Source organism: Manis pentadactyla, chromosome 7 (genome assembly GCF_030020395.1).
Source record: "Manis pentadactyla isolate mManPen7 chromosome 7, mManPen7.hap1, whole genome shotgun sequence".
Lineage (NCBI taxonomy): Eukaryota > Metazoa > Chordata > Mammalia > Pholidota > Manidae > Manis > Manis pentadactyla.
In genome coordinates, this window is record NC_080025.1 from 29,461,822 (window position 1) to 29,486,937 (window position 25,116).

The window sequence follows — 25,116 nt, forward strand, 5'->3', positions numbered from 1 at the left end:
ATCTTAGTCCAGCACTTCTTTTGTTTGTATGTTTGCCTCTCTGAAAAAAAAATATATAAAATACATAAATATATATATATATATATCATTTCTTATCTCCTATTTGAAAAGTCATTGCCTTTATTATTCTATTGTCTTATTAGTTTCCTCATTAATATAGTAGCCATTGACATGGGAGTCACTGTATATTTATATCCTAATTATGACTTTAATATTTTGAAAATTATGCTTTAACAGAATGCAGATTTAGTCTTGGGCAGGCACTGCTTCTAGCAGAAAGGGTAGTAAGTAGCAAAGTGGGCAATATTTGCGATTTGGTAGCTGAAGCAATCTATTTCAAGGACCCGGCTTTGTGATTATGGAGAAACCTGGAAGGTCAGCTGGCAGGCTGGGCACTCCTGGGCTGGAGCTGGTGACGCAGCCTCCATGCAGGGTTTCCTCCTCAGGGAAACTGCCGTTTCACTCTCACGGCCTTACCCGCAAAGGGAAAGGATGACTCCCAGCATCAAGGGTGAATCTCCTTTACCTGAAGCGTTAGCCACCTCTACAGGACGCTCTCGCAGCAACGCCGAGACCAGCACTTGGCTGAATAACCGGGTACTGGAGTCTAGCCAGGTTGACATATAAGATTAGCCATCACAGTGGTAAAGAGAAACGAAGAAGTAAAAAGGGAAGTTAAGTATCCTGAAAAAGCAAAAAAGAACCCAAAAATGTAAAAGATATGCCCATATTTCCCAAATCCCTGAACGCAATTCTATTTAAGGAATTTGTGCTGCACTCTACAGACATAAGGCAATGCTCTTGAACTGGGAATCCTGTAAGTTACCCAAAATCCTCTCTTATCCATACAGCTGTTTTTGAGAAGCCATGATGCCGACACAAGCATCTTTCTGCATTAAGACAAGGCAAAGTATATCAAGGAAACAGCTGATGAAAATTCTTTGAAAACAAAACCCGCGGAAAAATTAGAAAATACTTCATCTTGAACCATATATTCTTAAATAAGGATGTTTAAGTATTTAAAAATTTTGAACTCTTGTGATTATATAATTAAATGTGGCTTCTCTCAAAAGAAAGGGGGAACACCAAGATTAGGGAGTAATTAATCAGTCTCCCTGTTAAAAAGCAACTCAGAGTTGAATTGATTTTGTGGTTAAGGGTACAGATTGTATTATGATTTGATTCAAGTAAAATAAGTAAAAACAAAAATGACTAGGAAATCATATTTATTGAGAAATAGCCTTATATTCAGAAATTTAAGAGTCAAGTAGGCATGTAGTGTGTGCAGAATACAGCACTGGGAAGTTAGGCAACACAGAAGAAATTTAAGACATGGCTCATGACTGTATTGACATAATCTACTTGAAGATTGACTAGCAAATATAATTTTTAAAATTTATTGCTTAAAAAGCTAGAAAACTGGTAGAGGGGCGGAAGATGGCGGCGTGAGTAGAGCAGCGGAAATCTCCTCCCAAAACAACATATATTTATGAAAATATAACAAAGACAACCCTTCCTAGAATAAAGACCAGAGGACACAGGACAATATCCAGACCACATCCGCACCTGAGAGAACCCAGCGCCTAGCGAAGGGGGTAAGATACAAGCCCCGGCTCGGCGGGAGCCAAGCGCCCCTCCCCCCAGCTCCCGGCGGGAGAAGAATAGGCAGAGCAGGAGGGAGACGGAGCCCAGGACTGCCGAACACCCAGCCCCAGCCATCCGGGCCGGAGTGCAGGGACCTCGATACTGGGAAAACAGGGCAGCAAGAACAGTGAGCAGGCACTGGAGGCTGGGAGACAGAGGGCATAAGAAAAGCGCGCGACCATTTTTTTTTTTTTTGCTTTTTTGCTGTTTTGTTTTGGCGAGCGCTTTTTGGAAGTCTTAAAGGGATAGGGACCCCAATACTAGGGAAACAGGGCAGAAAGACCGGTGAGCAGAGGCCTGAGGCTGGCACCGGAGAATAAAGAAAAACGAACGACCACCTTTTTTTTTTTTTTTTAATTAAAAACTTTTTTTTTTTTAATTAAAAAATTTTTTTTTCTTTTTTTTTTGGTGGGCATTGTTTTGTTTTGGCGGGTGCTTTTTGGAAGTCTTAAAGGGGCAGGGCGGGTCACTTAATCCAGAGGTAGGGAATCCGGGATCTCTGGGCACCCTAACCCCTGGGCTGCAGATAAATAGCCTCCCAGCAGCTCCTGCTCCAATGCGACTCCACCATTTTGGAGCAGCTGCCCGAGCCAGGCCACGCCCACAGCAACAGCGGAGATTAACTCCATAGCAGCCGGGCAGGAAGCAGAAGCCCTGTCTGCGCGCAGCTGCGCAGCACAAGCCACTAGAGGCCGCCGTTCTCCCAGGAGAGGAGGGCCACAAACCAACAAGAAGGGAAGTCCTTCCAGCCGTCACTCATCCCAGCTCTGCAGACTATTCCTATCACCATGAAAAGGCAAAGCTACAGGCAGACAAAGATCACAGAGACAACACCAGAAAAGGAGACAGACCTAACCAGTCTCCCTGAAAAAGAATTCAAAATAAGAATCATAAACATGCTGACAGAGATGCAGAGAAATACGCAAGAGAAATGGGATGAAGTCCGGAAGGAGATCACAGATGCCAGAAAGGAGATCGCAGAAATGAAACAAACTCTGGAAGGGTTTAAAAGCAGAATGGATAGAATGCAAGAGGCCATTGATGGAATTGAAATCAGAGAACAGGAACGCATAGAAGCTGACATAGAGAGAGACAAAAGGATCTCCAGGAATGAAACAATATTAAGAGAACTGTGTGACCAATCCAAAAGGAACAATATCCGTATTATAGGGGTCCCAGAAGAAGAAGAGAGAGGAAAAGAGATGGAAAGTATCTTAGAAGAAATAATTGCTGAAAACTTCCCCACACTGGGGGAGGAAGTAATCGAACAGACCACGGAAATACACAGAACCCCCAACAGAAAGGATCCAAGAAGGGCAACACCAAGACACATAATAATTAAAATGGCAAAGATCAAGGACAAGGAAAGAGTGTTAAAGGCAGCTAGAGAGAAAAAGGTCACCTATAAAGGGAAACCCATCAGGCTAACGTCAGATTTCTCAACAGAAACCCTACAGGCCAGAAGAGAATGCCATGATATATTTAATACAATGAAACAGAAGGGCCTTGAACCAAGGATACTGTATCCAGCACGACTATCATTCAAATATGACGGTGGGATTAAACAATTCCTAGACAAACAAAAGCTGAGGGAATTTGCTTTCCACAAACCACCTCTACAGAACATCTTAAAGGGACTGCTCTAGATGGGAGCACTCCTAGAAAGAGCACAGCACAAAACACCCAACATATGAAGAATCGAGGAGGAGGAACAAGAAGGAAGAGAAGAAAAGAATCTCCAGATAGTGTATATAACAGCTCAATAAGCGAGCTAAGTTCGGCAGGAAGATACTAAAGAGGCTAACCTTGAACCTTTGGTAACCACGAATTTAAAGCCTGCAATGGCAATAAGTACATATCTTTCAATAGTCACCCTAAATGTTAATGGGTTAAATGCACCAATCAAAAGACACAGAGTAACAGAATGGATAAAAAAGCAAGACCCATCTATATGCTGCTGACAAGAAACTCACCTCAAACCCAAAGACATGTACAGACTAAAAGTCAAGGGATGGAAAAACATATTTCAAGCAAACAACAGTGAGAAGAAAGCAGGGGTTGCAGTACTAATATCAGACAAAATAGACTTCAAAACAAAGAAAGTAACAAGAGATAAAGAAGGACACTACATAATGATAAAGGGCTCAGTCAAACAAGAGGATATAACCATTCTAAATATATATGCACCCAACACAGGAGCACCAGCATATGTGAAACAAATACTAACAGAACTAAAGGGGGATATAGACTGCAATGCATTCATTCTAGGAGACTTCAACACACCACTCACCCCAAAGGATAGATCCACCGGGCAGAAAATAAGTAAGGACACGGAAGCACTGAACAACACAGTAGAGCAGATGGACCTAATAGACATCTATAGAACTCTACATCCAAAAGCAGCGGGATATACATTCTTCTCAAGTGCACATGGAACATTCTCCAGAATAGACCACATACTAGGCCACAAAAAGAGCCTCAGAAAATTCCAAAAGATTGAAATCCTACCAACCAACTTTTCAGACCACAAAGGCATAAAACTAGAAATAAACTGTACAAAGAAAGCAAAGAGGCTCACAAACACATGGAGGCTTAACAACACGCTCCTAAATAATCAATGGATCAATGACCAAATCAAAATGGAGATCCAGCAATATATGGAAACAAATGACAACAACAACACTAAGCCCCAACTTCTGTGGGACACAGCAAAAGCAGTCTTAAGAGGAAAGTATATAGCAATCCAAGCATATTTAAAAAAGGAAGAGCAATCCCAAATGAATGGTCTAATGTCACAATTATCGAAATTGGAAAAAGAAGAACAGATGAGGCCTAAGGTCAGCAGAAGGAGGGACATAATAAAGATCAGAGAAGAAATAAATAAAATTGAGAAGAATAAAACAATAGCAAAAATCAATGAAACCAAGAGCTGGTTCTTCGAGAAAATAAACAAAATAGATAAGCCTCTAGCCAGACTTATTAAGAAGAAAAGAGAGTCAACACAAATCAACAGTATCAGAAACGAGAAAGGAGAAATCACGACGGACCCCATGGAAATGCAAAGAATTATTGAAGAATACTATGAAAACCTATATGCTAACAAGCTGGGAAACCTAGAAGAAATGGACAACTTCCTAGAAAAATACAACCTTCCAAGATTGACCCAGGAAGAAACAGAAAATCTAAACAGACCAATTACCAGCAACGAAATTGAAGCGGTAATCAAAAAACTACCAAAGAACAAAACCCCCGGGCCAGATGTATTTACCTTGGAATTTTATCAGACATACAGGGAAGACATAATACCCATTCTCCTTAAAGTTTTCCAAAAAATAGAGGAGGAGGGGATACTCCCAAACTCATTCTATGAAGCTAACTTCACCCTAATACCAAAACCAGGCAAAGACCCCACCAAAAAAGAAAACTACAGACCAATATCCCTGATGAACGTAGATGCAAAAATACTCAACAAAATATTAGCAAACCGAATTCAAAAATACATCAAAAGGATCATACACCATGACCAAGTGGGATTCATCCTAGGGATGCAAGGATGGTACAACATTCGAAAGTCCATCAACATCATCCACCACATCAACAAAAAGAAAGACAAAAACCACATGATCATCTCCATAGATGCTGAAAAAGCATTTGACAAAGTTCAACATCCATTCATGTTAAAAACTCTCAGCAAAATGGGAATAGAGGGCAAGTACCTCAACATAATAAAGGCCATCTATGATAAACCCACAGCCAACATTATACTGAACAGCGAGAAGCTGAAAGCATTTCCGCTGAGATCGGGAACTAGACAGGGATGCCCACTCTCTCCACTGTTATTTAACATAGTACTGGAGGTCCTAGCCACGGCAATCAGACAAAATAAAGAAATACAAGGAATCCAGATTGGTAAAGAAGAAGTTAAACTGTCACTATTTGCAGATGACATGATACTGTACATAAAAAACCCTACAGACTCCACCCCAAAACTACTAGAACTGATATCGGAATACAGCAAAGTTGCAGGATACAAAATCAACACACAGAAATCTGTGGCTTTCCTATATACTAACAATGAACCAACAGAAAGAGAAATCAGGAAAACAACTCCATTCACAATTGCATCCAAAAAAATAAAATACCTAGGAATAAACCTAACCAAAGAAGTGAAAGACTTATACTCTGAAAACTACAAGTCACTCTTAAGAGAAATTAAAGGGGACACTAACAGATGGAAACTCATCCCATGCTCGTGGCTAGGAAGAATTAATATCGTCAAAATGGCCATCCTGCCCAAAGAAATATACAGATTTGATGCAATCCCTATGAAACTACCAGCAACATTCTTCAATGAACTGGAACAAATAATTCAAAAATTCATATGGAAACACCAAAGACCCCGAATAGCCAAAGCAATCCTGAGAAAGAAGAATAAAGTAGGGGGGATCTCACTCCCCAACTTCAAGCTCTACTATAAAGCCATAGTAATCAAGACAATTTGGTACTGGCACAAGAGCAGAGCCACAGACCAATGGAACAGACTAGAGAATCCAGACATTAACCCAGACATATATGGTCAATTAATATTTGATAAAGGAGCCATGGACATACAATGGCGAAATGATAGTCTCTTCAACAGGTGGTGCTGGCAAAACTGGACAGCTACATGTAGGAGAATGAAACTGGACCATTGTCTAACCCCATATACAAAAGCAAACTCAAAATGGATCAAAGACCTGAATGTAAGCCATGAAACCATTAAACACTTGGAAGAAAACATAGGCAAACACCTCTTAGACATAAACATGAATGACCTCTTCTTGAACATATCTCCCCGGGCAAGGAAAACAACAGCAAAAATGAGTAAGTGGGACTATATTAAGCTGAAAAGCTTCTGTACAGCAAAAGACACCATCAATAGAACAAGAAGGATCCCTACAGTATGGGAGAATATATTTGAAAATGACACATCCGATAAAGGCTTGACGTCCAGAATATATAAGGAGCTCACACACCTCAACAAACAAAAAACAAATAACCCAATTAAAAAATGGGCAGAGGAACTGAACAGACAGTTCTCCAAAAAAAGAAATACAGATGGCCAACAGACACATGAAAAGATGCTCCACATCGCTAATTATCAGAGAAATGCAAATTAAAACTACAATGAGGTATCACCTCACACCAGTAAGGATGGCTGCCATCCAAAAGACAAACAACAACAAATGTTGGCGAGGCTGTGTAGAAAGGGGAACCCTCCTACACTGCTGGTGGGAATGTAAGTTAGTTCAACCATTGTGGAAAGCAGTATGGAGGTACATCAAAATGCTCAAAACAGACCTACCATTTGACCCAGGAATTCCACTCCTAGGAATTTACCCTAAGAACGCAGCAATCAAGTTTGAGAAAGACAGATGCACCCCTATGTTTATTGCAGCACTATTTACAATAGCCAAGAATTGGAAGCAACCTAAATGTCCATCAATAGATGAATGGATAAAGAAGACGTGGTACATATACACAATGGAATACTACTCAGCCATAAGAAAAGGGCAAATCCAATCATTTGCAGCAACATGGATGGAGCTGGAGGGTATTATGCTCAGTGAAACAAGCCAAGCGGAGAAAGAGAAATACCAAATGATTTCACTTATCTGTGGAATATAAGAACAAAGGAAAAACTGAAGGAACAAAACAGCAGCAGAATCACAGAACTCAAGAATGGACTAACAGGTACCAAAGGGAAAGGGACTGGGGAGGATTGGTGGGTAGGGAGGGATAAGGGGGGGAGAAGTAGGGGGGTATTAAGATTAGCATGCATGGGGGGGTAGGAGAAAAGGGAGGGCTGTACAACACAGAGAAGGCAAGTAGTGATTCTACAACATTTTGCTATGCTGATGGACAGTGACTGTAAAGGGGTTTATAGGGGAGACCTGGTATAGGGGAGAGCCTAGTAAACATAATATTCGTCATGTAAGTGTAGATTAGTGATACCAAAAACAATGCAAAAAAAAAAAAAAAAAAGGGCAGTTCCTGTGTGGTAACCTCCAACGAGTTCTACACAGGGTATAAAGGGCATATAAAAGTGTAGGCAAAGGGTCTGTTTGTGTTTATACAGAGGATCAAAGCCTAATTGGGCTACCCCGAAAATGAACTAAGATACGATATGAAAGAGAACTTCCAACATCAGCACTCTCTGGAAGACTCATGCCAGAAGATGATCATCAAAAAACCCCAACAAAGATCCACGCACTGCTACAGCTGTAGATGCACACATCCCACCAGTTCCTGGACTTGCCATGGGAATGAGGAAGGAGATATCGAAGCTGGCCTGTGCATACAGTAAAACAACAAATTTGACTGGATCTATACTGTTGGAACTCAACCAAGAATTTGGAGAAGTGCAAATTGTAGCGCTCCAAAGTCTTACAACTGCAGACTATTTACTGTTAAAAGAACATGTGGCATGTGAACATTCCCCAGGAATGGGTTGTTTTAATTGGTCTGATTTCTCTCAGACTGTTCAAGTTCAGTTGGACAATATCCACCATATCATAGATAAGTTTTCACAAATGCCTAAGGTGCCTAACTGGTTTTCTTGGTTTCACTGGAGATGGCTGGTAATTACAGATATGCTTTGGTTATGTAACTATACTCCTATTATGTTAATGTGTGTGCGCAATTTAAGTAGTAGCTTAAAACCTATATATGCTGAAGTTACTCTAGAAGAAGATATGTCAAAGAAATAATCAATCTTCCCATATTTTCTTCCGCCTGCTACTTCTATAGCTTTTCTTCTTCCTTCCTAATTACAACCCTTAAATAGAATTCGTGCCTCATATCAAATTTACCGAGTATCATAATTCTTCCAAGTGGTAAAGATACCTCAAGACAAATGCTGGACATAGAAGCCACAGGGCATAAATATGCAAAGAAGTAAATAGCAACCCTTTTCAAACATTAAGGCTTCCCTCTCACTTACCAACTTCACATTTCCCTGTATGGCCCCGGAAGATGACTGGTTAGCCAGAGACGGGTAAGATTCCTCAAGGGAGGAACAACCTAAGACAGGCACAGTCGCAGGGGGGCCATCAGGTGAGAAATTGGGGATCAACAGAGGTGAGGCTTAGAACCTCACCCCCCCTGTTCTGAGAGAAATCTTCTGCATACGTGGATGTTTTATTGCCCTGGTCTAGCTTGGATTAACACATAGTCTACAGGCACACACCTGATCATCTACATTTGCTCTCTTACAACACTAAACTATGTTTTCTACCTTTATCTTGTATCTACCTACCACTTCAGCATTTTATTAAAAATAGTAATAATAAAGAGAGAAATGTGGTATCCACATATAAATCAAGTATAAAAACCAAATGAGTATTCATATTTGAACTGACTGTTTGGAGTTCATAATGCATGAGCAAAACCAAAAAGTTTCTGTGATGACTGCCCTTGTACTGTTCACCATGTAACTTATTCATTATGTAAGAATTTGTTCTACATGTAAGAACTTGTTTTTTATGCCTCAGAAGATTGGAGAGTGACGAAAATTAGGCTTGGGGTGGATTAATGATTGTGCATTGAGCATTGACTCCCCTATACAGAATTTTATTGTCGTTAACAACCATTTGATCAATAAATATGAGAGATGCCCTCACAAAAAAAAAAAAAAGAAAAAAAAAAAAAGGACAGACTTCCAATGGTAAAATAAATAAGTAACCGGGATGTAATGTATAGCATAAGGAATATAGTCAAGATATTGTAACAGCTTGGTAGGGTGATAGCTGGAACCTAGAATTATGTATATAAATGTTGTACCACTGTGTTGTACACTTGAAACTAATGTAATGTAATACTGTGCATCAACTACCCTTCAATAAAAAATAATTATTAAAAAAAAAAAAAAAAACTTTTTCTGAATTACATGACTTTAACATTAATAGCTGAGTTTATAGTGTTTGCATGATACACTCATTCAAAGTAGCCTTTATTATTCACCACATTTTAAAAATTGATGCAGTCCCTCTACTAGTCAATTCAAGCTGTCATATAAAATACCTTAGACTGGGTGGCTTACCCAACAGAAATTCATCTTCTCACAGTTCTGGAGGCTGGCAGTCAAGGTCAAGGTGCTGGCTGATTCGATTTCTGGTGAGGGCTCTCTTCCTAGCTTGTACACAGCTGGCCACCTTCTAGCTCTGACCTCATGAGGTCTTTCCTCAGTGAGAGAGGGAGACAGAGAGAGAAGGAAGAGGAGAGGGGGAGAGAGAGGGAGAACTTTAAATACAAGGCTTTATTTCTTTGAAGAAATTCTCATATTTGATAATTGTCTAATGAATCATTTCCTCTATTGTCATTGAGAATATAAACTCAGAATTCTGGGTCCTTTTTGCTTTCTCACCTAAAGTAAAACAATACTATTCTAGAGAGATCCTATCCCACACATTTTTCCAGAATAATAAGAAACTAAGAACAAAACACTTTGCCTTCCCTTTACAAAATCTTCACTGGTAAATATGAAGCAGATTTGTGAAAACTGAATCCAAAGTCTAGAATTAATTGTTTCACCTTCTCTTTCAAAAGATAAAATATGCTTTACCTGAGGGATAACATTTCTGTTGAAGGTTTATTCTTAAATTTGTGAATAAAAAGAGAAGCCCAAACTTGTATAATAATAATTGCAGAATTGGTTCACTTTGGTACTTTAAAAATATGCTATCAAAAGGAAAGAAAATTCTATTCTGATTAAGACTGGAAATCATTTCTAGTTTACTGGTGTATTATTTTGACTGATTTTCACCTTATAAAATCAACAAAGGAATTAGAGCATTTATAAAATTCAAAATAAAAACTGTATGTCATGGAAGAGAAATAAGAAAATGCTTGAATAAATTTCAAATATTTAAAAAATCAATAAGTAGAAAAATTTTCATGATGCCTTCATGCAATAAGTTTTATAAGTAATAATAAAAGTATTATTAAAGAAATGCCCATTATTGTGTGTATAGGATCTATAGGGAAATAAAAAGAGAGGCTTTTTCTTAGGGGGAACATATCCAGAAAACCATATTAATCATTAAAAATACACTCAGAGCCACTGACTTTATATAACACTCAATATGTGTATCAAAACACAGTGAAACACTAACTTGTAATTTTAGATATTTCAAGTATTCAAATACTGTTTATAAAAGACATTTCATGTTTAATTTAGCTCTTTTGTGAAATAAAAATAGGTCAGTATTAGAAACTAAATTAAAATATGACTTTAGAAAACTTTCCCTGAAAGATAATTCATATATTTGATACAAAAAATATTATACTTGCTTTCGCTCACCTTTCCTCACTATGTTCTGTGCAGTTGATGTGACTCAGTCCATAGTGAAGGAGTCTGTCTTACTTTTGTACATCAAATTTATGCATGTGGAATGCTATGGATAAATCTAAAAACAGAAACAGATCACGACAGTTATAAGTAGAAGTTTCACGTTATCTAAGTTAATAAAAATAAGAGGCTTAATATTAAATCACTTCAAAAACATTGGATTCTTTTTCTAATGTAAAAGCAATAAAATTTTAATTTACATCCAATCATCTTATTTTCTCAAAAATGTTAATGTTCATAATAACAACACTTAAAAAAATTTTTTTCAATGAGGAAGGGAAGCTTTTTCTTTCCCTAACATAAATTTTAACATGTGATTTCCTTGGAATATTTAACTCCCAGTGTCAAAAAGTGAATGGTAATAGTATCATTTAAAAATTTTTAATTGTGGTAAAATATATATAAAATGAAATGTACCAGGTCGCCCATTATTAAGTGTTCAGTTAAGTGGCTAAGCACATTCATATTGTTTTCCTACCATCCTACTGTCCATTCACAGAACCCTTCATCTGGCAAAACCGAAACTGTATCTGTTACATGTATCTCCTCATTTGCCTCCCGCACCCTCTTAACAACCATTTCACTTCTTGTCTCCGAACACTAGGTATTTCATAAAGGTGGGGTCACACAGGATTTGTCCTTTTGTGATTGGTTCATTTGCTATATCACTGTGACCTCAAGGTTTATTAGTGTTGTGCCTGTGTCAAAATTTCCTTTTTTTTCAGTGCTGAAGGCTATTCTGTTGTATGCAGAAGCCAAATTTTGTTTATCTGTGTATTGATCAATGGACTCGAGTTGCTTCCACCTGTCGGCTACTGCAAATGACGATACTGTGAACATGGGTGCATATGGCTCTTTGCATCTCCACTTTCAGTCCTTTTGGATGTGTACCCAGAAGTGACATTGCTGGATCACATGAGAGTTCTACTGTGAATTTTCTGAGAGATCTCTATACCTTTTCCCATAGTGGCTGCATCCTTGTACATTCCTACTAACAGAGCACAAGGGCTCTGATTTCTCCACATGCTTGCCAACACTTAATTTCTTTGGTTTGTTTGTCTTAATAGTGGCCATCCTGACAAATACGAGCTGGTACCTCAGTGTGGTTTTGATTTACATTTCCCTAATGATTAACAAAGCTAAACATCTTTATATATGCTTTTTTGGCCATTCCTATATCTTCTTTGGAGAAATGTTTATTCAAGTCCTTTGCCCATTTTTAAATTAGGTCTTTTGCTTGTTTGGGGTGAGTTGTAGGGGTTCTTTATGTAGTCCGGGTATTAACCTTTATCAGATGTAGGATATGCAAATATTTTTCTCCCATTCCAGGTATTGTGTTCAGACTCTATCGATGTGTCTTGTGATGCACAGAAGTTTTCATTTAGACATAGGCCAATTTACCAGGGCCCTTTTCCATTTGTCACCTGTACTGATGCCAACCCTAAGAAATCATTGCCAAACCCAGGTTCCTGTAACTTTTACTTTATGCTTTCTTCTAAGAGTTTTATAGTTTCAGTGCTTTTATGTATGTCTTTGATCCATTTTGATTTAAAGTTTGTATATAGTACAAGTAAGTGTCCAATGCTGCTCTTTTGCAGGTAAATATTCAGTTTTCCAGGCACCATTTATTGGAAAGACTGTCCTTTCCTCATTAAGTGGTCTTGACATTCTTATCGCAAACCATTTGACCATACATGTGAGGGTATGCTTTGGGAGCTTCTACCCTATTCAAATGATCTACGTGGTTTTCTTTCTACTGTTATCAGCCAGTTTTGATTTTGTAGCTTTATAAAATACCTTTTGGAACTTTGTGATAGCTCCAAATTTGTTATTTTTAATTTTTTAAATTTTGGTATCATTAATATACAATTACACGAGCAACACTGTGATTACTAGATTCCCCCCATTATCAAGTCCCCACCACATATCCCATTACAGTCACTGTCCATCAGCGTAGTAAGATGCTATAGAATCACTACTTGTCTTCTCTGTGCTATACTGCCTTCCCCGTGCCTCCCCCCAGGTTATGTGTGCTAATCTTAATGCCCCTTTTTCCCCTTATCCCTCCCTTCTCACCCATCCCACCCCCAGTCCCTTTCCCTTTGGCAACTGTTAGTCCATTCTTGGGATCTGTAAGTCTGCTGCTGTTTTGTTCCTTCAGGTTTGCTTTGTTCTTATGCTCCACAAATGAGTGAAATCATTTGGTACTTGTCTTTCTCCACCTGGCTTATTTTACTGAGCATAATACTCTCTAGCTCCATCCATGTTGTTGCAAATGGTAGGATTTGTTTTCTTCTTATGGCTGAATAATACTCCATTGTGTATATGTACCGCATCTTCTTCTTTATCCATTCATCTGCTGATGGACACTTAGGTTGCTTCCATTTCTTGGCTATTGTAAATAGTGCTGTGATAAACATAGGGGTGCATCTGTCTTTTTCAAACTGGGCTGCTGCATTCTTAGGGTAAATTCCTAGGAGTGGAATTCCTGGGTCAAATGGTATTTCTATTTTGAGTTTTTTAAAGAACCTCCATACTGCTTTCCACAATGGTTGAACTAGTTTACATTCCCACCAGCAGTGTATCAGGGCTCCCCTTTCTCCGCATCCTCACCAGCACTTGTTGTTCTTATTCTTTTCTACGTTGGCCATCCTAACTGGCATGAGATGGTATCTCATTGTGGTTTTAATTTGCATTTCCCTGATAATTAGTGATGTAAAGCTTCTTTTCATGTGCCTGTTGGCCATCTGAATTTCTTCCTTGGAGAATTGTCTGTTCATATCATCCACCCATTTTTTAATAGGGTTATTTGCTTTTTGGGTGCTGAGGCATATGAGTTCTTCATATATTTTGGATGTTAACCCCTTGTCAGATGTCATTTACAAATATATTTCCTCATACTGTAGGATGCCTTTTTGTTCTGCTGATAGTGTCATTTGCTATACAGAAGCTTTTTTGCATGATGTAGTCCCATTTGTTCATTTTTTATTTTGTTTCCCTTGCCCAAAGAGATGCATTCAGGAAAAAGTTGCTCATGTTCATATTCAAGAGATTTTTGCCTTTTTTATTCTCTAAGAGTTTTATCGTTCAAATCTGTTCTTTTTCAAGACCATTTTGTCTAAACAGAGTCCCTTGAGATTCCATATGAATTTCAGGAAAATATTTTTCTGTTTCTGCAGTCTGGATTTTGACAGGAATTACATCAAATCTGTGGTATTAATATTGGTACTTATTATATTAATTATAATATTAATAAGTATTGATATTTTAACAGTATTAAATCTCCCAATCCATGAACTCAGGGTCACCTCTAGTGTTTTGGTCCTTCTTTAATTTCTCCCAGCAGTGTTTATTCCTAGGTGCTCTGTTCTTTCTTATGCTATTGTAAATGGTATTGTTTTTTAAATTTCCTTGTCAGATTTTTCATTGTTAGTACATAGAAATGTAACTGCTTTTTATGTGTTGAATTTGTGTTCTATAACTGCTGAATTCATTTCTTAGGTCTACCAGATTTGTTGGTAAAATCTTTAGAGTTTTCAACATATAAGATCATGTTATCTGTGAAAAGAGACAACTTTACCTCTTCCTCCATATTTGAATGCCTTCTAGGTATATTTTAATTTACAATATCACTATTTAAAACAATATGTCTCTTAACTATCATTAAAACTTATAATATTCAGTCTAAGATTACCACAGGCAACTAGAATTTTTTATCCAGATTTAACATATATTTTGAAAAAGAAAAGTTGTAATATCAAGTTATTTTGGCAACCAGCCTGGTTGGCCTCATGAACCTATTTCCTGAAATTATTTTAAGTAGTCATTTAAACAAAAAATCTCCACATGTTACTAATTTAAATAAATGTTCATAGCTGCCTTCCTGTCCCATATGTGGATATTTAAATTGAAGCAACTCTCAATAACCATATTCCATATGGGGAAACAAGCTTAGACTACATTACTTTACTTCTTACTTAAAAAAAAATTCCTAAAAGAACTGGGTATAATGTTTTGGGAATTGGGTAATTCTCTTCCTGGTCCAATTTTCTCCAATTAAAGGCCAAATTTTCTCCAATTAAAACTGATAATATTCAGAACCTTAGGTAGTGTACTTGCATAGTTGCAACACAAGAATGCACCTTTATTTTCTACATAAGCTTCATCAGAGAATAAAATTGTGGTTTTCTGTTATTCTTAAAAATATATATGATTTTTATCATCATATTTTATGACTATTTTGCCAAATAATGTGATTTATTTAGCATATGGTATTTATGCCCTTGAGACACGAGAAGTAGATGTTAAACAGTAAATTTGCATTTGCAAAAGGTTTTCCCATCAAGCCTTTTAAATGTGTGTGAAAGCTGATATGTAGAATAGAAAGCTAATTACATAAATTAATTCAGTATGGATTTATTTAAATTTTACAGTAATTTGACTTTTAAGAATTTTTCCTATACTTACAGTAACACAAGCATGCAAATATATATACATATATACATATATATATAAATATACACTCATTTTATATATATAAAGGATTTCTCTGCAAATGTTTATAATACTATAAGTCTGAAACTGTTCAATAAACATTAAATGACCATCAATAAGTTACATATATCTATAAAATGTATGAAAAAGAAAGTGCAATATTGTTTATTTTAAACCATTTCAGAAAATACTCATTTTCTAAAAATAATGTGTATTAGTTTATTTAAATTTTTCTTGTGTGTTTGTTAATACCCAGTATGCTACCTTAAGAAAAAAAACATTAGGTACATAATAAGTCTTAATGTGATTATACCTCAGGAAGAGTTTTGGTGTGGAAATATTCAGAGCAAAATTGTAATAAAAATGTAAAATTTTAATAACTTAACATGGAGTTTTTAATATATTTTCTTTCTGCTGTTGACTGTCAATGCCATATACGAGGACAAGACCTAAATCTATATAGGTATAAATATAAACGAATTTCAAAGCAGTTTTTAAAAACACTTATTATTCAATACTGGTGAAGTCTATGAATAAGCTTTACTTAAGAAACATATCCTAAGGCAGATAGTGTGGCATTTTTTTTAAGTAAAACATCGCAAAAGCGATTTGCACCATGAATAACTTTACATCAGGTCTCCCCTCTACCTTGGATTTAAAAGGATCATTAACTTTATTGCAAATGTAAGCAGGTGGTATGAATCAAGGATGAACATTTTAAATACATGAGCCCTTGACGTTCCTCGTGGAAACACTGTGACCAAGCAGCTGGAAGAGTGAGTGCCACCATTTACTTGGAGCTTGCAGCCAGCCAGGTAGTGGGGCTGACCCTCTGCCCTGGGAGACCATGGGTCTGGCCTCACCTCATCTGGGACACCGGAAAGCTGCATGGAAGCCTGTGGTTTCTGCCTGGTGACCATCTCTGACACTCTTCAGATTCCTTCCCTCTCAGGGATGGAAGAGAAGTTCTAGCCCGGCACTCATTCCTGAGGATCACTAACCAGTTCCTTAATTTTGCTACATGTTAAGCAACAGTGTGCTGGGGCAGCAGTAAGGGCCTCAGTAATGTTGGCTTATGTGTAAATGGTTGACTTCAAGCTACTAATGTGTAGTTCCTGAATGGGCATGAGGTAGGAAAGAGACAAGATTAATTGGCTCAGGTAAGCATTGCTATCCACTCCAGCACATCCCTGATTCTTGACTGGACTCTCCTTGCTTCATTATAGACCCTGAAACTGTTATTTTGTTAGATTTTACAATGACTTCTTTATCATATACACTACAAACTTGTGTGTAAACACTTGTTCAGGGTAATTATATATACACACAAGTATAGTTACAGAAAACATATCTTATGTATTACACCATACAATATTAATAGAGATGAATATAACATAGAATAATACACACACATGTAGTTTCCTCTCCTGATTTGAAGGCAGCAGCTGACGCAGGATACAGTCTAGCCTTTGCTCTAAATGAGGGCCCTTGAAGCAGCCCAGCCCAGTGAGTGGTCATTGAGACCTGGCAAGCCATCTTGGGAAGAGCAAACAGCCTGACCCTGACCCTGATTTGGGTTAATATTTCCTACTGGGAGGAAAATAATCTTCCCATAATTGTCTAATAAAATTGTACCCCTCAACTTGTCAGATAACAGAATTAGAAATAGCAGTGACTGCTTACAATATCTTTTTAAGTGGATAAGAAGTTATTCTCACAAAGGGCTTTAAATGCAATCCCAGCTCCAGGAAAATTTTATTAACAAATCAGATAATCTTGATTTTCTTTCTAAAGCATCTCTGAATGAGGTAAGACATATGATCTTTATTTAAGTTATCATAATCCCCTTACAAGAGCCCAAAGCATAAAATAGACTTAACTGCACTGCTAGGCTCTCAACAAGACTGTCTGGGCACAGCTCCCGGACTGCTTTCTCTGATGAGAGACTGGGATGTCTTCCACCGCCGGCCATTCCTGGTGCTAACTTAGCCCTTTGGGACTTTAGGATGATTGGCAGTAGGGAGGGTATAAAAAAAAATTCTGTTCGGACAATGACTCTGGTTTTTACATTTTTTTCAGATTTTTCATTTACAATCAATAGTGTCTGCCACTAACTGGGCCTCTTTTAAAAACAGTTCATTTCAATCATAACTGTAGTCATGAAGTACATTTGTAGAAACCAAAAATGTTAGTTTCTACATGAAAAAAGTCAGGTACCAAAAGGGTTTTAAAATTACATAATCTTTATTGCTTCACAGAGCATATTTATAAAAAATAATTAACTTTTTAAAGTAGTCATTTTTATGCATTTCTTTCTTTGCAGCTTTAGTTTTATAGAAATGTTTGTAAACAGACATTGCTTCTATCATAAAAAAACACTAATCATTCTAATAAATGTTCTGTATTAATTTAGCCCCTATTGCAAGACTTTGTTGTCAATTAAGTAAACTGCATGACCCCAAGGTTGTATGACAAATGCTATAGAAAATACCAGAAAAATAACCAAGGGACCTTAAAGAGTAAGCACATTTTTTCAAAATTCCAATGGGCTGAAGGAAGTACTTACACACCAAGATAAGCCAAGTCAACACAAATTATCTTTTTTTTAAATAGAATTAACTGTAGAATGCAGTATTTTTAGGCAAAATGTTGCTAAAACATCACTTGTGAAGAGCTTAAAACTATCCTTAATTACCATTAAAATAAATCAAGTGATTAATGATTAAGTTTGGATGAAATTGGCAGAGATTAAATTTAGTCAAATGTGTATGACCCAAGATACTTTGGTTTTCACATCGATTTACTTGAAAATAATTTTATTAAATAACAAATGCATCCTCTTGGTCATCCAAAAAGTCCATCTTGTAACATAATTAAATCCAATGAAAAATAAAACAAACAAAACCAAAAATATAATAAGAGTCATTTTGAAGAATATTCAATTTAATTCTAAAATATGGTTATTTCAAATAAATTACATGAAGCCTCACATCCCTGGAAAGAAACTGCTATTTTCTTTTGTGATGGAAAGCATACAGATAGAATGAATACTGTGGAAAGATATCATTTACAGAGAATAATAATTTTAGGAAATACATAAGCCCTTCATGCAGTGATTTTTCCATTAGACATTAGACACATAAATGTCTAATTATTTGATATGAACAACAAAGACATATCACGGCCCTAAACAAATTTTTGGAACAAGGATATAAGTAAATTAAAACCATCAAATGATTAAAATAAAAACAAATCCATGAGAATTCAAGTGTAAGTAGTTATATAGAGGTTGAACCAGAGGGAAAACCAACTAAAGGCTTTTCCACCAAGATCAGGCATAAGGCAGGATGCCCAGTCCTATTATTCAACATTTTATTATTATTACTATTACACTTTTTACTGAGGTATTAACCAATACAATTAGAAAGTGAAATTACTTAGAAATCAATATTTAAAGAGAGAGTAAAACAATCTATTTCCAGATGGCATGACAGCATATCTGGAAAACTGAGCTCAGAGATCAGTGTTAGCACAAACTCAAAAAGCAAATAATACAGTGAAACAGGATAAACGTTAATATACAGACTTGAATTGAATTAATAAGCAGAAAAAATAAACAGCTGGGGAACATAATCATCGAGAAAACCATATTTATAATAGCACCAAAGAAGGTTTACTACTGAGGAATAGACTTAACAAAAAATGTGCACATTTTCTTGTATTTCATATTCCAACACAAGGAAACTTTTTAAAATATCCCTAATGGACACCAAAGTGAACTCAAACAGGTGGAAATAGAAACCTTGCTCTTGGGTAGATAGACTCAACATTTAAAAAGGTGTGATTCTTCCTAACTAATTTATAAATTCAATCCAAGCTTTGTAAAATACCAACATGGCATTTAATATTTGATTAAAACATTTAATATTTTGATAAAGAAAAATGGAAAAGAACAACTATAAGGTGAGACTGGCCCTGGTGGATAAAAAAAAAACACACTGGATTCACTCTGTTATGGAGACAGTGTGGACCGGTACATGGACAGATACAGAGACCTTGAAGAGGCAGAGAAATCAGGCCTAAATACGTGCCAGAATAGGGCAACTAACTAAGATGGAGCCTCCCATCCTTGACGGACTGAGGGACAACTGGGTAATTATTTAGGAAAAGGTAACATAAACACATATCTCATCATACACAAGAATGAATTCCATTCCAAATGAACATAGGATCTAAATGGTAAACGTGAAATCTTACCATTGCTAGAAGAGGTTAAGAATAAATATCCCTTTCATCAGGTTTTAGGGAAAGGCTTTCAAACTATGACTCAAAACTAGAGGCAGTAAAAATGGTTTATAAATTTGACTACACAAACATTTTTCTAAGTTCTATGAAAATCACCATTCGAAAGTTAAACGATAACTAACAAGTTGGACAAAACTTGCAACAGAGACCACAGAGCTAATATCATAATACACAGCAGCCCCTGCAGCTGCCCCACGGTTGCCTCCTGCCTTCCGGTCTCAAGTTCAGCTGCAGGTAGAAGCAGATGCTCTTCCCCCACCTCTCACTCCATCCATCATGTCAATGCTTTCTCATCTGGTGCTTTCTCATCTCATTTTATCCGAGGATGAAGAGGGGTGAGTGCAGCACAGAGAGATATTTTGAGAGAGAGAGACCACCCTCACATCACTTCTGTTGCAGCGTGTTGCTACAGTTGTTTTATTTTGCTATCAGTTACTGTTGTCAATCTCCTGTGCCTGATTTATAAACCAAACTATCATAGGCACATATCTATAGGAAGAAGCATAGCACATTTTGGGTTAGGACTATCTGTAGTTTCAGGCCTCTACTGGGGATCTTGTGACAACTCCCCATGGATATGGGCAACATTGTATAAGGTTATCTAAAATTGAGGGTTAAAGTACCAAATCCCAACAGAAAAAAATGGCAAAATACATTCAAAAGCAAATCATGAGAGGTGAAAAATGGCTGTCAGATAGATAAAAGTAATTTCACATTTGCACTCATACTCAGAGAAATACAAATGGAAACCAACATACCATTTTTAATCAGACTGGCAACAATTACAAATAAGATTGGGGGGAAACAGGCATCTCATATAATGGTGGGAATCCAGGCTGATTGCTGGGAATTCCTTCTGGAGAAAAATCTGGTAATGTGGACAAAGCTACAGATGCACAGCACTTATGATTCGGTCAGTAATTTTACTTCTAGGAATCTACCTCAAAGGTAGACTTAAATTTTGAAAATGCATCTGTATAAGTTCTGCAGCACTGTTTTCATTGTACAGCATTGGAAACAACTCAAATGCCCATACACAGGAGAAGGCTTGGACTTTGTGGAGACCCACACACCACAGGGCTACCAGCTCTAAGAAATGAGACTATCTCTGTAGCTGTTACTGAAGGATTTCCAGGACATACCACTAAGTAAAAAAGCAAAGAACAAAAGAGAATCTACAGTACACTTCCCTCCACTTAAGAAAAAAGGGACATAAGAAAACACACAAATTTCTGGTCATTAGTACATTAGAACTGCAGGAGGAGTAAGTCAGAAACCTGCAGGGAATAGAGGGAAAGGGATGGAGGAAATGATGAAATAAATGGTGTCAGGGCTGCAGAAATGAGGGGTTGCCTCTCTGAGTCTATCTTTCATGCTGCACTGATTCTTGAAAACCATAGTAATGTTTCACATACCCCTAAGTAAGCAGATATTAAACCAATTACAATATGGCGAAGAAATAAAATGGAATAAAATACCAACAAATGAACCAGACTTTTTATAAGTACATAACTTAATCACACTGCAGATGGCAGGAATGTAAGAAAATGAACCTAAGTAACTGGACAACAGTATCTAGATATGATGCTGTCAGCCTGGAGACAAAGGTAATTGAATATCAACACTGCAGTTGAGTTAGTAAGTGTGTTATTCATAGGGGAATGGGTTAGCAGCTGTAGAATTACATTACATACTTAATAGAAGTGAACAGGCATTACACTGTTGATAATGAAAGCTGAATTTCCCACTGTTGGAGAAAAATTGCAAGTAAGGAAAGGGGAGAGGCAAAATTGAATGGTGTTATGTTGGATTGGAGGTAGAGGTATCAGTATGAACTCATGATAGGGCACATACATGCACACACACACACACATGCAGAAATACAGACACATATAAAGGCATACTTGGTACTAAATTCTTAGATATCTATTCCCCAGCTTTATCTTCTTAGATGGTCCAGAAACAATGACTACCAGTAGCAAGGTAAACATTAACCCTCAGATCTTGGTTTTTACATATAATTCACTAATAAGAAGAACAAAGGCTCTTTGAAGAGGGCTGGGCCAGAGAAAATAATCGATGACCATGAGCATCCTATGGTGCCAGAAATGCCCAGCATGTGGGCACATGATGCAGGACTGACCTAAATGTTCCCAGTGGACAAATCTGAGATGAGCTGAGTGAAAAAGTAAATAACGATAGTAATTTATGATTACCCCCTACAAGAAAACAGACATCCGTGGATTTGTGCTGATGCAAATAATTGCATAAATATGTAAAAGGAAAAGAGCAGCTCTCCTTTACTATAGAATCCCAGCTCATAAGTATAGAAGGAAAGACGGTCATATAAAATTGCCACTAGGCAAACACCACCACGGTAATTGTTGCAGATATGATCCATCAGTGGATGCTAAAATTGTTAGTGAAACTTTGATGAGGAACAGTATTTGCCTCGTTTGAAATGTATTAACCACAAAGGGAAATTCAGGAACTTTACAGAGGAGAAACCTAACAGATACCAACCTTAATCATATGACCAAGGTCAGTGTATGCCAGCGTCATGAAACCCTGAGGACAAAGTCCTGACAAACCCCCAACGTACAAGCATCATTTCTGTGGCATTCTTGACAAAAATACATAATCTCACCATCATGAGAATACATCAGACAAACCTATATTGAAGGCATTCTACACAATAACTAATCAGTACTCTTTAAAAATGTCAGAATGATTTAAAAAATGAGAAAATGAAGGAATTCTCACAGATTAGAGGAAACTGAGAAAAAGAATAAGAAAATTCAGTGTGAGATTCAGGATAACATTCTGGGAAAAAAAGACACTATCTGTATTTTAATATTAAACACTTTGTAAGTACATAATGTTAATTTTATTTCGGGCAGGGAAAATCATTTTGTCCCACTTCTTTGTTTTCTCATCCCTAAACCATTAACTGAGCACCTGTTATCTCCTAGGCAGTCTACTAAATGCTGGAGGTACATAGTTGATCAAAAATAAGAATTATTTTTTCAGACCTTACTTTTAGTGAAGAATAGAAACATGATTTTATAAAGGTGCATGATATTTGACCTTTTGAAACAATTCAATGAAGTTGTCCCCAGATGAAGTGTAACAGCTTAATAAAAATAAAGAATTCTCAAAAAATATAAAACAAATAAAAGTATATTGAATATAAAGAGATCTTCAATTATCTGTTTTATCAGAAAAATACCTGAAGTATTTTCTGCTACTATAAATACTGATATAATTTTTCCTGATTGGTCAGGAAATAAATGACAATGAAACTTTTTATCCTATTTTTAAAAAGTAGCAAAAATTTAAGCACACATTGTATGCTGATAGCTTTCTTTTGGTCCAATCCTTTTCCTGCATGATTTTTCTGTTAAAAAGTAAAGTACATTGATTTTTGAATGTTAGATCACCCAAGTGTTCCCGAGGTGAACCCCACTCGGGTGTCACTTATTCCTGTTAGGCGTCACCTTAGTAGAGTTGATGATTTCTTCAGCATTTTTGTGTATGATTATAAAACAATTTGTCCATAATTTCCTGTGACATACTGTCTTTTTCAGGTTCTAGTAACCATACCGTACTGGCCTCTTAAAAAAGATTTAGGAAGTGTTTCCTCTATTTTTATCCTTTAGAAAATTTTACTTAAAACTGGAGGTATCTCTTCTTATCTGCTAAGAAGAATCACTAATTGATCTGGGGTTTTCTTCTTGGGCAAGCTTTTATAATGTGTGTTTTTTATTTCTTTGACAGACATAAAACTACTCAAATGCTTTACTTCTTTTTCTGTCTGCCTCATCCATAGTATGTTATAAATGGTATTTTGAAATGTCAATGGCATTGTTGAAGAATTTGTCTATTTCATCCAAGTTGTCATATTGGCATCAACTTATTTAAAGCATCTGCTCCTGTTCCCTGATCTATACAGTCAGGAGCTGAATTTTCCTTCTCTCATCAGTTGGAAACCAGATAATCCCTATGAATCAGCATTTCCTAGACAATACGTTAACAAGCAGAGCAGGACTGTGGTCCCTGAGAGGCAGGGAATAAAGGAGGCAAGCCCCACTCCTACCAGTTTGCTACAAGGAGGCATTTCCAGGAGACAGCACAGCAGGGAGAGACACCACAGCTGGTGACTGTGCAGGTTTGAGCAAAAGGCGTCTGGCATTTGGGCCGATGGGGAGGCAGGAATCTTCAGGGCAGAGAAGCCCCAGGAGGTAGGGAGCTCTCAGGAGCTGGAGAGCAGGCCCTGTGCAGCTGTCTTACCACGTGTGTGAGTGCAAGCACACGACCTAGCTCAGGCAAGAGCCATCCAACTGGTAAGAGTAATGTGTAATTATTGCGAAATGTCAGCAATATATTGAAATAAAGACAAAAAAACATCAAAAGGAAAAACTAGCTGTTCACAACAGGTATTTAAAAAAAAATAGTCCTTGCCGTGAAGAAAAAGCATGAAGTTACTTGTTTTCTTCAAGGTACTGGCTACTATGTGCCAGGCATTATGCATTTGCTTTTCTTATGCCCCTGTCAAGGGAGGGAGAGGCTGGCATTCAGGGAACTGTCCTTTGATTAGAGTACCTTTTTTGTTCTGTCCTATGGAAGGAAAACATCATACAGAGTGCCTTAGACACTACATGGAGGAGCATTATTTGTAAATTTATATATAAAAACTGTACTGTACATCTAAATATGTTGGTTAAAACCTGGAAAAGTAATTATGTCTGATATTTAAATTGAATTTCTTCCATGTTCTTTGAATTTAATCGTTGTTTTCTTTCTCCCCAATAAACCAGAACTTACTTTGTTACTTGAAGGAAGTCTTGAAGAATATGCTTTCTGGGCAAATTTGTGGCAATGTTGTTATTTTAAGGTGTTGACATCTGTCAACAGTGAAGCAGACCCAATCTTTGGAACACAACGATTATCTGATTCTTGATTGATGTCCTCAGACTTTGCCAGAATATCTGTTCTTGAAACAGGAAGAAAAAAAATGGTTTCGCTGACTAATTATCTTCTTATACAGTTTCAAATTGCATTTATTCTTCCAACCTATTATATCTCAATATGAGCATGTGAAGTAAAGAAAACACCAATTTGAAGAAAATATAAATGCCAACCCACTCACTATAAGTCATGCGTAACTCCTAATAATGCAGTGCAGCGTTTCCACTTTATAGCATTCGATGTGTACATCTTGGCATAATTAGAAACAAACCAAAAATGTTACTCTTTCCAATTTATGTTCAGAGTAGAGGCAAACT

General features: G+C 37.0%; 1 long non-coding RNA gene across 1 annotated transcript; it reads right to left on the minus strand.

The window, feature by feature from the left end:
• Nucleotides 1-9,730: 9,730 nt before the first annotated feature.
• On the minus strand, nucleotides 9,731-24,962 carry LOC118930565 (uncharacterized). The gene is made up of 3 exons (XR_005032118.2): nucleotides 24,656-24,962; nucleotides 10,985-11,090; nucleotides 9,731-9,860 (listed from the first exon to the last, which is right to left on the minus strand). It is a non-coding gene; the product is annotated as an uncharacterized LOC118930565 (long non-coding RNA).
• Between the last annotated feature and the right edge of the window lie 154 nt (nucleotides 24,963-25,116).